General features: G+C 43.7%; 1 protein-coding gene across 2 annotated transcripts in view; it reads right to left on the bottom strand.

Moving 5' to 3' along the window:
- CCSER1 (coiled-coil serine rich protein 1) overlaps window positions 1-15,158 on the bottom strand; it is a 1,276,606-nt gene that overhangs the window by 1,249,923 nt on the left and 11,525 nt on the right. The window lies entirely within an intron of this gene.

Below are 15,158 nucleotides of genomic sequence, written 5' to 3'. Positions count from 1 at the left end.
TAAAGTGGAACTGAACTGAAAAAGTGAAGATTTATAGGGCACACCAGGAAGTGTTGGTGTGGTCTCCATTCAAAGCTTGTGCAATTGAGAAAGGGGAGACACAAGAAGCGCCACCTGAGTGTAGCACGTTAAATGCAATTTATTACTAAGGTAAGTAACGCACTTACAAGAAATACGTTAAAAACAGGCTCATCTGTATGGGGTGATGTTGTGTAGTCCGGCATCCGAGACAAGCATCCACGGGTATGGCAGATGTGTGGAGGAGCCGTAATCCATCCTGTGGCCACCAGGAAGTCGGCTATGAGTAGGATAATGAATAATGGAAAAGGACCATAAGGGTCCGCTCATCCATGGCTATATGTTGCAGATCACTTCAGAAACTCCCTGGTATACAGACACAGACAGACTAGCTTGTGAAATTGCTCATTGAAAGGCATTAATTCGGCCAGCCATAGACAGTTCAAATCTCCTGCTGAACCGACTGAGATTTGAACCGTGTATGGATAGGCTAAATACCAAGTCGATTGATCGATCAACTTGGGTACAACTAGCTTGTCGATTTTACTTGCGATTACCACTAGAATTAATCACTGTCTGTAGAGTACAATAACTCAGCAGGAGGGATTCCCCTGTGAACACTGCCTGTGTTGATGGGGGAATCGTGGTGCGAATAATATCACACCGTCCATGGCCTGCCTTAGTCTGGCCATACATGGATCAAAAATTCACCTGGTTTCATTCACCTTTTGGAGAATGTTACATGCTGCACCCATATTTAAGGTGTAAAGTGTAACAGACACCCCCCCCCCCCCCACCAGCACCCCCAATTCCCTATCCCTGTGACAGAGTGGGCAGGGGATTCTGTAACTTTTTAAAAACAATGCAGTTCTGTGTGGCTCCGCTCACACAGCCGTGTCATTCATTCATTGGCAGCAATCTGTGCATGAATGAACTACAAGTCCTGTCTGCCACAGCTGCAGATAGTTTGTAATTGGCAATGAACTGCGAGCGTGCTGGTGAGCACTCTCATAGTTCATTGACACTTAGTGCCAGTTCACACTATTGCGATGGCAGACATCGCATGTAATTCGCAGTGCACTGCTGTTCACATTACATGCGATGCCTGTGCGGAGCAATGTCAGCCATACAGATAGTATGGCTGATATCGCACCGCATTTGGTGCAAACATGCACAGGACCCTTTTTTCTGTTCGGACCAGAATCGGATCGCATGTGTGTTCATGTCCGAACTGTCAGTTCCCAGTGCGATATACGAGCTGAAATGGGTATGCCGTTAACATATAATGACACTCCCCTGCAGTTCGCATATACATGCGTGTCAGGTGCAATGCGGGAACCCCCAGTTGATTCACAGGACTCTTGCATCGCAATAGTGTGAACCGGCACCTATACTGGCCATACACTATAAGAAAAATCAACCGAAATTCAGTCATTCAGTCATTTGGCTAGTTCATTTGTTTATCAGCCAGTTAATGGACACACAATCTGTAATCTTTGGAACAAAAAGGGACAAGTTTGGAAATTTTCTGCCGAACAAACGATAAATTGAAAGGTTTATGTCTTTCCTGTCCAAACTGTTTGCACTAGGTATGTGTAAAAAAACTAACAAAAAATGGATTCATTTATATCCACTTAACGATTTATCGGTCATTGCATGATGACACTATCGTTTGCCCTCACGACTGAATGTTAGTTTTTAAAAAATGGGTTTGGCCGATTTTTAGTATAGTGTATGGCCAGCATTACTCTAGCTTTGTAACTCTCTGCCCATATGGAGGTACGGGCAGAAAACCTGGAAGCAGTGTCTGCAGGAGCCCTACATTGCACCCCTCATCTCCTGATCGTGGGTACAGAACTTTGCAGGTTCATCAGAAAAAAAAAACTTCTGCAAAAATATTTGCATTTATTTATTTTTTTCTTAAAGGTGAACTTATCCTTTAAGACAATGCAGCACATGAATTAATTTGAATGTAACTGCAAATATCTTGCCATGGATCCCTTAATATATTACCTTCAATAACTGTTAATTTCCAAAGTACTACAGTGATTTTCTTTTCATTTGTGGCTAGAGCCCCAAATTATACCTTCACATTTTTGCACCTGTGCCCATTTAATCTTTCATACTAAAATATTATTATTGAATTGTCTTTTTACATTGGTGCCTTTGTTTCATTGTATTCCACACATCCTGTAAAGGAAATGAGTAGTCTATTTATTATTTGCAGTGCACATAGGGGTGTCTAAAACACAATTTATACCACTATTTTTATCTATATTTTTGCTTGATACCGATAATGGTGATTTAGGGATATACGTGTGTATATAGGTTATGTACTATTGAGTGGACATATGGATAATGTTAATGTTTTATTGATTTAAAATTGTTTGTGCATTTGTATTGTTATTTAGGGGAGTCCTATGAGGTAATTGGCTAATTAAATGTTTTTATGCACTTTAAAGTGGTTGTAAACCCTTAGACCCCTTTCACACTGCGGGCGTTTTTCAGACGCTACAGCGCTAAAAATAGTGCCTGAAAAAAGTGGCTCCATTCACTCCAGTGCGAAAGCCGAAGCGGTGCGCTGGCAGGGCATCAGAAAAAGTCGTGCCAGCAGTTTTTTGGAGCAGTGAAGAAGCGGTGAACTCACTGCTCCTCCACCGCTGCTCCCCATGGAAATCAATGGGGCAGCTCTGCGATACCGTCAGCAAACGCCGCTCTGAGGAGTTTTTTGCGGGTGGATTTAACCCCTTTTTGGCCGCTAGCAAGGGGTTAAAACCACCCGCTAGCCCCTGAATAGTGCCGCTTAAACTACAGTAAAGCGGCGCTAAAAATAGAGCTGCTTTACCGCTGTCCCCTGTGTGAAAGGGGTCTTACAACACACTTTTTGCTACAGGTAAACCTACAATAAGGCTTACCTGTTGCTACCCTGGATATCTCTGGATATCTCCCCTGTATTTGCATGCGACGACATCATCGGCACACGTGCACTAAAGCAAACTGAAGCAAAGGCATGTACGTGCCGTTGCTTCAGTGAGTGTGCCGTTACCAATCACATTGCCGGAGCCCACGATACCCGGAAGTATCTCTAGGAGTGATGGCGGCCATCAGAGTGGTGTACGAGGACAGCTGCAGAGGCTTCTATCTCAGGTATGTAATTAAGAATGAGCTAGTATGCTTTGCTTTTTTGTTTTGTTCTAGGGTTTGCAAACACTTTAAGGTTATTTTGTATATTATTTTATATTTAATTTTGGAGTATTAACCAAAGCCCTGTGCATTGCTTGCCATGCTATTTGAATTTTAAAAAGTTCATTATCTCCTCTCTTTTTTTTTTTCACTTCCCTAGAAATATTAATTAAAACCTTACAGGTGTTCTAATGTCTCAGCTCTATCTAAAAAAAAAGAAAAAAAAAAAGAAATTTGCCTTGTATATATTTTTGTATTGTATTACATATTGTATATATTGTAACATGTCATGTCTTTATGCAGGCCTGTAAATACGTAAGAATCCTCTGATACAATAGGTTTCTGAAGTAAATCTAGTTGTGTATTAATCGGTGCTCTGCTGAACGCACACCGATAGATAAGTGTTGTGTACTGACTGACAGAAGCTGAACCGCAGGCCCAACCTTTGTTTACTTTGTTGGAGGACTCACAAATCCAACATATTAGAGGAGAGCATAAACAGATGTATTATTAGTTAGTTGTGTATTAATCGGTGCTCTGCTGAACGCACACTGATAAGTGTTGTGTACTGACTGACAGAAGCTGAACCGCAGGCCCAACCTTTGTTTACTTTGTTGGAGGACTCACAAATCCAACATATTAGAGGAGAGCGTAAACAGATGTATTATTAGTATTCCACATACAGCGCCTTTTATAGCGCTATAGTTTGTAGTCACTATAGGGACACACAACCATATTGTATGTTATTGTTTCAGCTTCCTGAGTCTATTAAAGGAGAAGTCTAACCAAAAGCTCATTTGGCTGTACTTCTTCTATGGATCACAGGAGGGCAATTCGTTTTGCACTCCTGTGACCCGTTTTAACAGAGAGCGGGCTGAAGTCTCAATTCCAAAGCAACAATCACCCTAATCCCCAGGGCTCTGAAGACATGCAGTAGCATTACCATCATCAAGGGAATGATGTATTATTCTAAGCATGTGTAATGGACAGCTCTCACACATGCTGGCTGTCTTGGCTTTGGGCAAGCACCTACTTAAGCTTTCATGCTGCATATGCATTCTTGTCCCATGTCAGTATTGTAGCTTCCCTGTACCAAGAGCTAACTGCATAATGAAGACTTCTACAGTTCCTATAGGTCAGTGATGGTGAACCTTGGCACCCCAGATGTTTTAGAACTACATTTAACATGATGTTCCACTACACTGCAGAGTGCATGAGCATCATGGGAAATGTAGTTCCAAAACATCTGGGGTGCCAAGGTTCTCCATCACTGCTATAGGTAATGATCATCAGACCAGGTAAGAATTGTGTGACTAGAGTGCAGTCAGGCACAGTACTCTTGGCTAAAAACCCAGCATGTCCTACTGACAGAAATTTACTGCAAGAGAAGTGTCAGAAATACAGTTCAAGCTATAGGAGATCCTCTCAGTCTGTAAATTCCCACCACTATGAACACACCAAAGCTCTCCTACCTGCTAATCATGGCTACATAGAATGGTTATGGGCCCTGGTTGGAAGCTGCCCTTAACAGATGAAGAATAAGACAGGACTTCTTACAGAGGTAGCCAGAGTCACAGACACTAAAATCTGAGAAATAGTTCCTGCCCTTTAACAGGTGGTAGGAGAATCTCATTGTAGTGTTGTTCCCCAAGTAATATCCAGATGCTTCAGGTGATTTTTTACTGTCCATGAAGCATTAGACCTTCTTAATGAAAAGTTATAGCAGACAATGCCATCAAGATAAATTTTCCGCAGGATACAGAATTTTGCCGTAGCAAGGAGCTACCCTATTGTGTTCCAGTCTTGTCAGCCATGTGCATTCCAGACATACACAAGTGGTAGAAAGAACTGACTCAGCCAACAGTGGTTTCAATACCAGGATGTGTGGTGCAGGTAGTCTACTCCAAAGGATGATTCTGGTCTCCAGGTCAAAACTACAGTGGTCTTCAGGTGCAAGAAGTGGATTTTTTGGTGACTCAGTGGGCTGATACCTGGTATTCCTTATTGTTCGAGGCTGGTCAGATGTATGTGGTAAGCTAACCTGATAGAATGCCGACAGTTGCTCTGATGGCTCTAGCGCATTAGGATTTTCTGTACACAAGCAATCCAGCTTCATGGTTGCATAGTGGTTAAAAGTCAGGTTCTGAGAGACAGGGCACCATGGAGTCTAGGAATCCCTTTATGCTAAGCCTGGGGAGCTACTTTCTGTAAAATCTATCACTGGACATTTGAGGCATGGCTATCTTGGTGTAAGCCCCAGAGCCTCCCCTCCGGGAGGGGGAATACTATTAGGGGGCAGGTTACCTACCCTTTCTATTCTTTTTTGGAAACTATTGTCCTCTGACTCCTTGACTAAGACCTTTGTACAGGGGGTCTCCTATGTAGCTTTTTCTTGTGACTCTATGTCCTTCGCTTTGGTGACCTGAGTGTCTAAAGTGATGGTCTTATCCAACAAGGAACCCTTTATGGTTTTGCACAGGACAAAGTGGTATTGAGGCCCAGTTCTTCCTATTGGTTGGGGTACTTTCTATATGTCTCCCTAACCTGAGTATCCTTATCCTGTCCCTCAGTTCGCCTCCAGGTAACCCAAGGGAAGCTTCCTCCAATTATCTGTGTCTTGTTTGGGCGGGAGAGTCACTATTTACCTCCTTCAGACAGGCTGTTTATTCCATGTTTTCTAAGATGGACCCGGCGTTCACCTTTTTTTAATTGTTCTTATACGTTAGACAGCCCACTTAAATTAATGGCCTGCCTTGCAATCCATGTTATCTTATAGCATAATAAACTTTAACACACTGCAACAGTGTGAATCCAGCCCTAGACAACTGTCAAACGGCAGGTGATCTCATATTTGGATTTTCAGAGCCAAGAATCAGGCTCGAAGTAAAGCTAATTAAAGAGGGAAATAAAAATATTTCATAAGCAAGCCAGCAATTATAATACATTAGGATTGAATATTTAAGCTATTACATAAACTCAGCAGTTCTCTTATGAGATTTGCTACATGTTTTAAGAATATGTATAGTCATTTTAAATGTATTTTTTAGATAAAAAGCCCTGCTTGATATAACCAATTTATTTAATGTGAATTAAGTCCACCTTTAAACAAAAAATAAAATAATAATAATAATAAATTCACCCATATTGTAAAAGGAAACATGTACAGTATCTCACAAAAGTGAGTACACCCCTCACATTTTTGTAAATATTTTATTATACATTTTCATGTTGCAACATAAATGACACTTTGCTACAATGTAAAGTAGTGAGTGTACAGCTTGTATAACAGTGTAAATTTGCTGTCCCCTCAACAAAAACTCAACACACAGCCAATAATGTCAAAACTGCTGCCAACAAAAGTGAGTACATACCTAAGTGAAAATGTCCAAAAAATGTTCCCAGTTAGCCATTTTCCCTCATCGGTGTCATGTGACTCATTCGTTTTACAAGGTCTCAGGTGTGAATGGGGAGCAGGTGTGTTCAATTTGGTGTTATCTCTGTACACTCACTACTTTACATTGTAGCAGTGTCAAGTCTTCAGTGTTGTCACATGAAAAGATAGAATAAAATATTTACATATAAATGTGAGGGGTGTACTCACTGTGAGATATTGAATATTTACAATATTTTTAGACTGAAGCCTTCAAAGCATTGCAACCATGATCATTGTATTGCAGGTACAATGCACAGGCACCTGCAGACTAATGTATTCCTCCACCTCAAGACTGTACCAAGGTAAGGACCTTCAGTTACGGAGCTGGAGGAAGTATCAATGGACTACAAGCGTGGTGACGTCACTGCACTAGTGCTCCATTGAGTAGTACAGTCCTACTGCTGAATATGGGACTTTTTCATTCCTAGTTCTCTGTGAATGGATGACATGTCACATATGAAAGCAACCAAAGGGAGAAGGATCCCTGGATTCTGTAAGTGGGGGGATAGTGGGGCTGTGGACCATGTATCCTGTTACACCCTAAATATGGGACATGGAACATGGTTAGAAAATTGAGTAATTTTGAGTGTTTCAAATGTTTTATACAGCACTAAGATTGCTCAGGTGTCTCAGGATTCTATAATACCCTCACACTGAGGCCGCATACACACGGGCGGACTGTTCGCCCAACTTTGTCCGCTGAACAGTGTTTGGGCGGACAGTCCGCTCGTGTGTGGGCTTTCAGCGGACAGTTTGACGAACAAGGTTTTTCGGAAATTCCGTAAAACTGTCCGCTGAAACCTTGTTTGAGCGAACAGTCCGCCCGTGTGTAGGCTTGTTCGACAAACTAAGTTCCGCGCATGCTCAGAAAGGCTTAACATGCCGAAAGTTATAATGCAGTGTATAGGACGTCGTATTTTTCGTCCCGTCGTACGTGCCGTTCACGTCATCGCGCACGGTTTCAGCAAACTGTTCGTTCGTCGTGTGTGGCCATGTCCGTCCATGCTAATTTTGAGCGGACTGTTTGCCGAAACTGTTTGACGGACAAAGTTGGGCGAACAGTCCCCGCGTGTGTACGCGGCCTAAGGCCTCATGCACACATGATGTTTTGGCAGCTGCTGTTACAGGCGTATGGTGTTTTTATTCCTTCCTCTAAACACCCCTCCATGTTAGCCTCTGTGTCCATACACATGCAGACTTTTAGCACCATTTAGTAGCAGAAGAGAATAGATGCAGGAAAAAAACCTCTGCCGGTGCGTCCAGAAGCAGCAGAATTTGGGCAAAAAAAAAAATGCCTAAATGCATGTTAAAGAGGAAGTAAACCCTGATGGGTTTACTTCCTCTTTCATTCCCTGCAAAGGCAAAGCACAATGGACTACTATGCATTGCATAGTAGTCCATTTTGTGTCACTTACCTGACACAGGAGCCAGCGATGTCACTGCTGTCCTCTGTAGTCCGGCGCATCCATCTTCTCGTGGGGTCTCGCTGCTCCGTCGGTGTCATTCGGGGAAGCCGCGATGACGTCACTCCCGTGCATGCGCACGGGAGCCGACGCGCGCAGCATTTTCGTGGTTGACGGTGCCGCGCTCAGTGCGCATGCGCGCCGCTGTCTACGGTGCCTGTCTTTCGGCAAATATCTCCTAAACCGTGTAGGTTTAGGAGATATTTCTTGGACCTACAGGTAAGCCTTAATCTAGGCTTACCTGTAGGTCAAAGTGTGTTGTAAGGGTTTACTACCATTTTAACACTAGGCGCGTTTAGCTCTTGAGCGTTCATTTTTTCAATGGCCAGAATATTTATTCTGGTGAACAAAATGAATTATCGTCCAAGTGCCTGTCACCTGTAAATGTGCCTATATGCCTGGAAAAGCATTAGACGCTTTTATAAGCATCAGGATTTTTTCTAGGAGAATTATAAAGTCCTGTGTGCAAGTCCTGTGTGCATGAGACCTAAGACCTTATTGACATGTATATGCTTTTGTGGCCCGTGTTTACAAGGGCACAGTAGCCCATTCATTTGAATGGGCTACCTTTCTTGCTCTTCGCGCATAAAAAGGTGCATGCATCTTTTTAAAAATGGGGCCATAAAGAAAGCGCATGGTGCAAAAGTACCATGCGCCTTCCCTGTGTTTCCCACACCCGCAAATACGCTGCATCTTTCGATGCATGGCAGAATGAATGGCAGCCCCGTGCGTTTGGACTGTGGGTAGTTGCGGGTGCAGGAATCGCTGTGATTCCTGCTCCCGCAACCACCTGCATAGATGTGAATCGAGCCCTAAAGTGATTCTGTTTTTAGATTCAAAGGGGATTATTTATGAAAGGCAAATCTATTTTGCACTGCAAGTCCACTTGGAAGTGCAGTCACTGTAGATCTGAGGGGGGCATGCAAGGAAAATAAAAAAAACAGCATTTGTTTGTACATGATAAGATGATAAAAATCAGCAGAGCTTCCCCTCGTTTCAGATCTAACCCTCAGATCTACAGTGACTGCACTTCCAAGTGCACTTGTAGTGCAAAGTGGATTTGACTTTAGTAAATCAACCCCAAAGTCTGAAAAAAGATCTCCCTGAAAAGAAAAAAGTAATCACTTGCTTCCCCTGCTGACCTGGCCACAAATGCCACTCTAGTGAAGAGAAATCTTCCCAAGAAATGTCTTCCTGAACCTAAACTTACAGTAGTGTCAAGTACTCTGACAGCCTCTGGATCATAACTGAGTGCACAGGAAAGGGTGACAACACGGCAGCTAAACTGAGTACGTTTTGTCAGCCTTGGAGTGGAAGTACCAGTGAATGATGACATGATTTTGTTAAAAGCAAGATGTATGAGAAAAAAAAAGGCCTAAACTTTTTGATTTTACAGAAACATATGCAACCAGGGCCATCTTTAATTCAGGGCAAAAGGGGCAGCTGCTCCAGGCCCAGTCATTGTTGTGGAGCCCAAAGCAGTTACCTCTTGGGCCCATTGACTGCCCAAAAATAGTTGAAAAGTGGATTTGGGAGGGCCCAAGAAAATGTTTTCGCAGGGTCCAATCAATATTGAAGATGGCCCTGTAAGCAACCACATACAGGCATACCCCACTTTTAAGTACACAATGGGGTTTATTTACTAAAGCTAGAAAGTGCAAAATCAGGCTTACTTCTGCATAGACACCAATGAGCTTCTAACCCCAGCTTGTTCAATTAAACTTTGGTAATAAAAGCTGGAAGCTCATTGGTTTCTATGCAGAAGTGAGCCTTATTTTGCACTTTCTAGCTTTAGTAAATAAACCCCATTGTGTACTTAAAAGTGGGGTATGCCTGTATGTGACTTTGGGTTCATTTATACTATTACGCTGTGGTAATGTGCATCATTGTTTCATTCTGAATGGTCCCCCATTGCAATTGCATTAATATGCTTTATGATCCACTGCCATAAATGCTATGAATCTTTTTTGGGGCATTTTGGGGCGGCCTAATGCACCAAGAAAGATGGCCTATATCAGTGATGGCGAACCTTGGCACCCCAGATGTTTTGGAACTACATTTCCCATGGTGCTCCAGTACACTGCAGAGTGCCAAAGCATCATGGGAAATGTAGTTCCAAAACATCTGGGGTGCCAAGGTTCGCCATCACTGGCCTATATGTTCTACTACAGCGCGGATATTCATATGTTCTTTTTTATGTTCGCAAGACCTGTGCCTAGTTTGTCTGCAAAGTAAAAGCCCGCATACCTTCTGTGTGCAATAGCTAATTACTAGTTTCAGGTCAGGTATAACAGGATTATATTTATAATTCCTTTTCATTATATTTAATCAGCTTAGTTAACAAATATTACATAAGTTACTGACCCAAAAACACAAGTGACCACGTGAAAAAAAACCAGACATTAACACACGTGTTAATGCAACGCACAAGGACACCAAGGTCTGAATGGGCCCAATGTGTTTTAAATTGTATCATGGCTAATCAAATAAACATTTGTACTCCTAAGAAAACTATCAAGCTTAAGATACAAAGAAACATAATACCGGCTGATACAACCTAAGTGGTTTTTAAATCCCATGTGATCACAAAAGACTATCTCGTTTCCTGAAGCCATTCACATAAGTACCAGGAACTAGACAATGACACTTTGAAAGAAATAGATGTCTTGAGCACATTCAGTGAAGAAAATAAAATTCTTTAGCTGGATGTGCCTGCGGCTGTCAGGCCACTCACATATGGAGGATTTACAGCCTGATCTTTGCTAGAAATGACGAACAGAGATATGAATCAGTGGCGGTAGTAATCCTGTAATGCTTCATCTGTTATATAACCTACAACAACCCAATACCTAGGAAAGTTTCACCAACGGTTCAAAAGTATCCTGCTGCATGTGTTCTCTTAGTTTCCTATGTCTCTCCAGAAATCCAGCAATGAGATCAGCTTCTGGAGTACCTAGATCAGGGGTAGGCGAGGTTCCCTACCCTTGTCCTAGATACAACAACCCCGGCCCTGTGCTCAGATTTCTCTTGTAGCACTGTCTACAAGGCCTGCTTCAACCTTATACAGGTTGCAGTTTGCATATACCAGGTGCATTTTGCGTTTTTCAATACGCGTTTTTGATCCATTGAAGTCTATGGAACCAAAAACCTGAAAAAAAGGTCCTTTCTATAAAATGTACAGATATGAATGTGACCCATAGAAAACCATGTTAAATGGACTGTAGTGTGTTTCTGCAAAATGGAACAACACACTAAAAAAGGTATAGGTGTAAGCCAGGCCTAATGCCTCGTACACACGATCAAACAATCCGGTGGAAAAGTCCGGCAGACTCAAGTCCGCCAGACAATCTCACCGTGTGTGGGCTCCGGCGGACTTTTTTTACCCAAAAGTCCGGCGGACCAAGAAAGTATTTTTGCACTCCAATCTGTCCGCCTGACTCGCATTTCAGCGGACAATCCGGCCGTGTGTGTGCCAGTCCGGCGTACTTTTGAAATAAATGGACTTTTCCCTCCCGGAGAAAAGTCCGCTCATTTTGACCGCGTCTCCAGGTAGCCTGGGCCAGCGAAGGAGGCGTCGCTGGCCCCGTCACCTGGTATGGACTTAAACAAAAACCCCTACGCCGAAAAATCGGCGTGGGGGTCCCCCCCCAGGTCCATGTCAGACTCTTATCCGAGCACGCTACCCGTCGGGTCGGCCAGGAATGGGGGTGGCCAGGAATGGGGGTGAGCCATACCAGGCCGCGTGCCCTCAACATGGGGGGTGCCTTGGGAAAGGGGGGCCGCACGGCCCCCCCACCCCAAAGCACCTTGTCCCCATGTTGATGAGGACAAGGGCCTCTTCCCGACAACCCTGGCCGTTGGCTGTTGGGGTCTGCGGGCGGGGGGCTTATCGGAATCCGGGAGCCCCCTTTATTAAGGGGGCCCCTGGATCCTGGCCCCCCACCCTATGTGAATGAGTATGGGGTACAATGTACCCCTACCCATTCACCTGTGAAAAAAAGTAAAAAAAAAAAACATAACACACAAGGGTTAAAATAGTTTATAGTTTAGCTCGCTCGTCCCCACCCCCTTTCCTGGCCGGCCGGGTAGCGTGCTCAGATAAGGGTTTGATATGGACCTGGGGGGGACCCCCACGCCGATTTTTCGGCGTAGGGGTTCCCCTTTAACTCCATACCAGGTGACGGGGCCAGCGGCGCCTCCTTCGCTGGCCCCGGCTACCTGGAGACGCGCTCAAAATGAGCAGACTTTCCTCCACGTGTGTGGGCGAGTCCATTCATTTCAAAAGTACGGAGGATAGTCCAGCGGACTTAGTACACGGTATTAGTCCACAGAAAAAGTACCGTGTGGGGGCAAGTAGCTCGTTCGGAAAGTCCAGCGGACAGTCCGGCGGAAAGTCCGCCAGACTAAAGGCCCATACACACGATCATACTTTTTGACAGCAAACATGCAAATTAGCTGTTTTGGAGCAACATCCGACCGTGTGTACGCTCCATCGGACAAACTTTTTCGGTTTTCATCTGACTTTTGTTGGCTGTGCGAACGGACAAATTTTCTGTCAACAAAAGTCCGATGGAGCAAAGTCTGATCGTGTGTACAGAAAACCATAGGACTTTTGTACAAAGTACAAACAGACATGCTCAGAACCAATGCAAAAGATCAGACAACAATACAGAAGTTGACCAAAGGTGGCGGTAAAGAGCAGAAAAAACACGTGATTTGGTGAAAGTTGGCTGAAAAAGTCCTGTTGTGTGTATGCAATACAAGTTCTCGCCCGACGCCCTTTGTACAAAAATCCACTGGAAAGTTTGTACAAAGTCTGATCGTGTGTATGAGGCTTTAGGCTTTATGTGGATCTAGTGTGGAGTTTATTTAACCACTTAACCCCCATGCCTTTTCTTGCACTTATTGTTTACATGTAACAATAAGTATTTTTTGCTAAAAGATTTCTTAGAACCAACAAACATTATATATTTTTTTAAGCAGAGGCCCTAGAGAATAAATTGTTAGTTGTTGAAATTTTTGTATATCACACGGTATTTGCACAAATGCAATTTTTCAAATGCAATTTTTAGGGAAAATGTTAGAAAAGTTCTAAATGTTTATTATGTGACTAAAATTATTAGAAAAACAATAACCCAGTTTTTTATATTTTACTGTAAAAAAAAAAAACAATACATAACCCAGTTTTTTGTAAAATATAAAAGATGATGTTAGTGGTTTTTCAAACACAATATTTAGGGAAAATGTTAGAAAAGTTTTAAATGTTTATTATGTGACTATTAGAAAAACAATAACCCAGTTTTTTTGAATTTTAGTGGCAAAAAAAAAATACATAACCCAGTTTTTTTGTAAAATATAAAAGATGATGTTACGCCAAGTAAGTAGATACCAAACATGTGAAGCTTTAAAACTGAACATGCCCATGCAACGGCGACAAACTGCTTAATTGTTACCATCCATAGGCAAGGCTTTAAAAGCTTTTACAGGTTTAGATTTACACAAGAGGTCTGTAGGAATCATCCTGGTACAACCGCTTAAAGTCTAGCGGTGTACGCATATGTCCCTGGTTGGCAAGTAGTTTTTATTGCTTAACAACATAGAAACAGACCCCTGCACAGGGGGAGACAAAAAGAATCATAGTAAATACACCTATTAGGAGACTGAAGAGAAGAGGGATACATATGTTCCATTACTACATCCATTGAGACCATATAGCATTAAACTTACACATAGCATTTCACAAATAATAAGTATGAGTTATATTCAGGCATGTACTGGCCATTGGGACTACCGGGAGTTTCCCTCAGTGGGCCACTCTGATGTAAGGGGGCTGCTGATGGGACACTCTGATGTAAAGGGGCTGCTGATGGGACACTCTGATGTAAGGGGGCTGCTGATGGGACACTCTGATGTAAGGGGGCTGCTGATGGGACACTCTGATATAAGGGGGCTGCTGATGGGACACTCTGATGTAAGGGGGCTGCTGATGGGACACTCTGATGTAAGGGGGCTGCTGATGGGACACTCTGATGTAAGGGGGCTGCTGATGGGACACTCTGATGTAAGGGGGCTGCTGATGGGACACGCTGATGTAAGGGGGCTGGTGATGGGACACCCTGATGTAAGGGGGCTGCTGATGGGACACTCTGATGTAAGGGGGCTGCTGATGGGACACTCTGATGTAAGGGGGCTGGTGATGGGACACTCTGATGTAAGGAGGTGCTGATGGGACACTCTGATGTTAGGGGGTGCTGATAGGACACTCTGATGTAAGGGGGTGCTGATAGGACACTCTGATATAAGGGGGCTGGTAATGGGACACTCTGATGTAAGGGATTCTGATAAGACACTCTGATATAAGGGGGCTGGTAATGGGACACTCTGATGTAAGGGGGCTGGTAATAGGACACTCTGATATAAGGGGGGTTCTGATGGGACACTCTGATGTAACGGGGTGCTGATGGGACACTCTGATGTAAGGGGGTGCTGATGGGACACTCTGATGTAAGGGGGCTGGTGATGGGACACTCTGATGTAAGGGGGCTGGTGATGGGACACTCTGATGTAAGGGGGCTGGTGATGGGACACTCTGATGTAAGGGGGCTGGTGATGGGACACTCTGATGTAAGGGGGCTGGTGATGGGACACTCTGATGTAAGGGGGCTGGTGATGGGACACTCTGATGTAAGGGGGCTGGTGATGGGACACTCTGATGTAAGAGGGCTGCTGATGTGACACTCTGATGTAAGGGGGGTGGTGATGGGACACTCTGATGTAGGGGGGCTGGTGATGGGACACTCTGATGTAAGGGGGCTGGTAATGGGACACTCTGATGTAAGGGAGTGCTGATCGGAAGCTCACAAAGTAAGTGGGCCGGTCTGGATGAAGTCCAGGGCCAAATTTCTGTCCCAGTCCAGCCCTGGTTATATTCATTGAGATCTGTTATTCAGTGAGATAAAGTAGGTGGGCAAAGCAAGGTCCATTTAAGCGCAATCAGCCTATGAGTTATGACTAGAGATCTAGAAACAGTAGGTACCAAATTATGATCCATAGAGGAGGAG

Source organism: Lithobates pipiens, unplaced genomic scaffold (genome assembly GCF_037356315.1).
Source record: "Lithobates pipiens isolate NorthernLeopardFrog02 unplaced genomic scaffold, aLitPip1_a1.2 Scaffold_13, whole genome shotgun sequence".
NCBI classification, from domain to species: domain Eukaryota; kingdom Metazoa; phylum Chordata; class Amphibia; order Anura; family Ranidae; genus Lithobates; species Lithobates pipiens.
The sequence above is the reverse complement of the archived record's forward strand: the minus strand, read 5'-3'. Positions and strand labels throughout refer to the sequence as shown.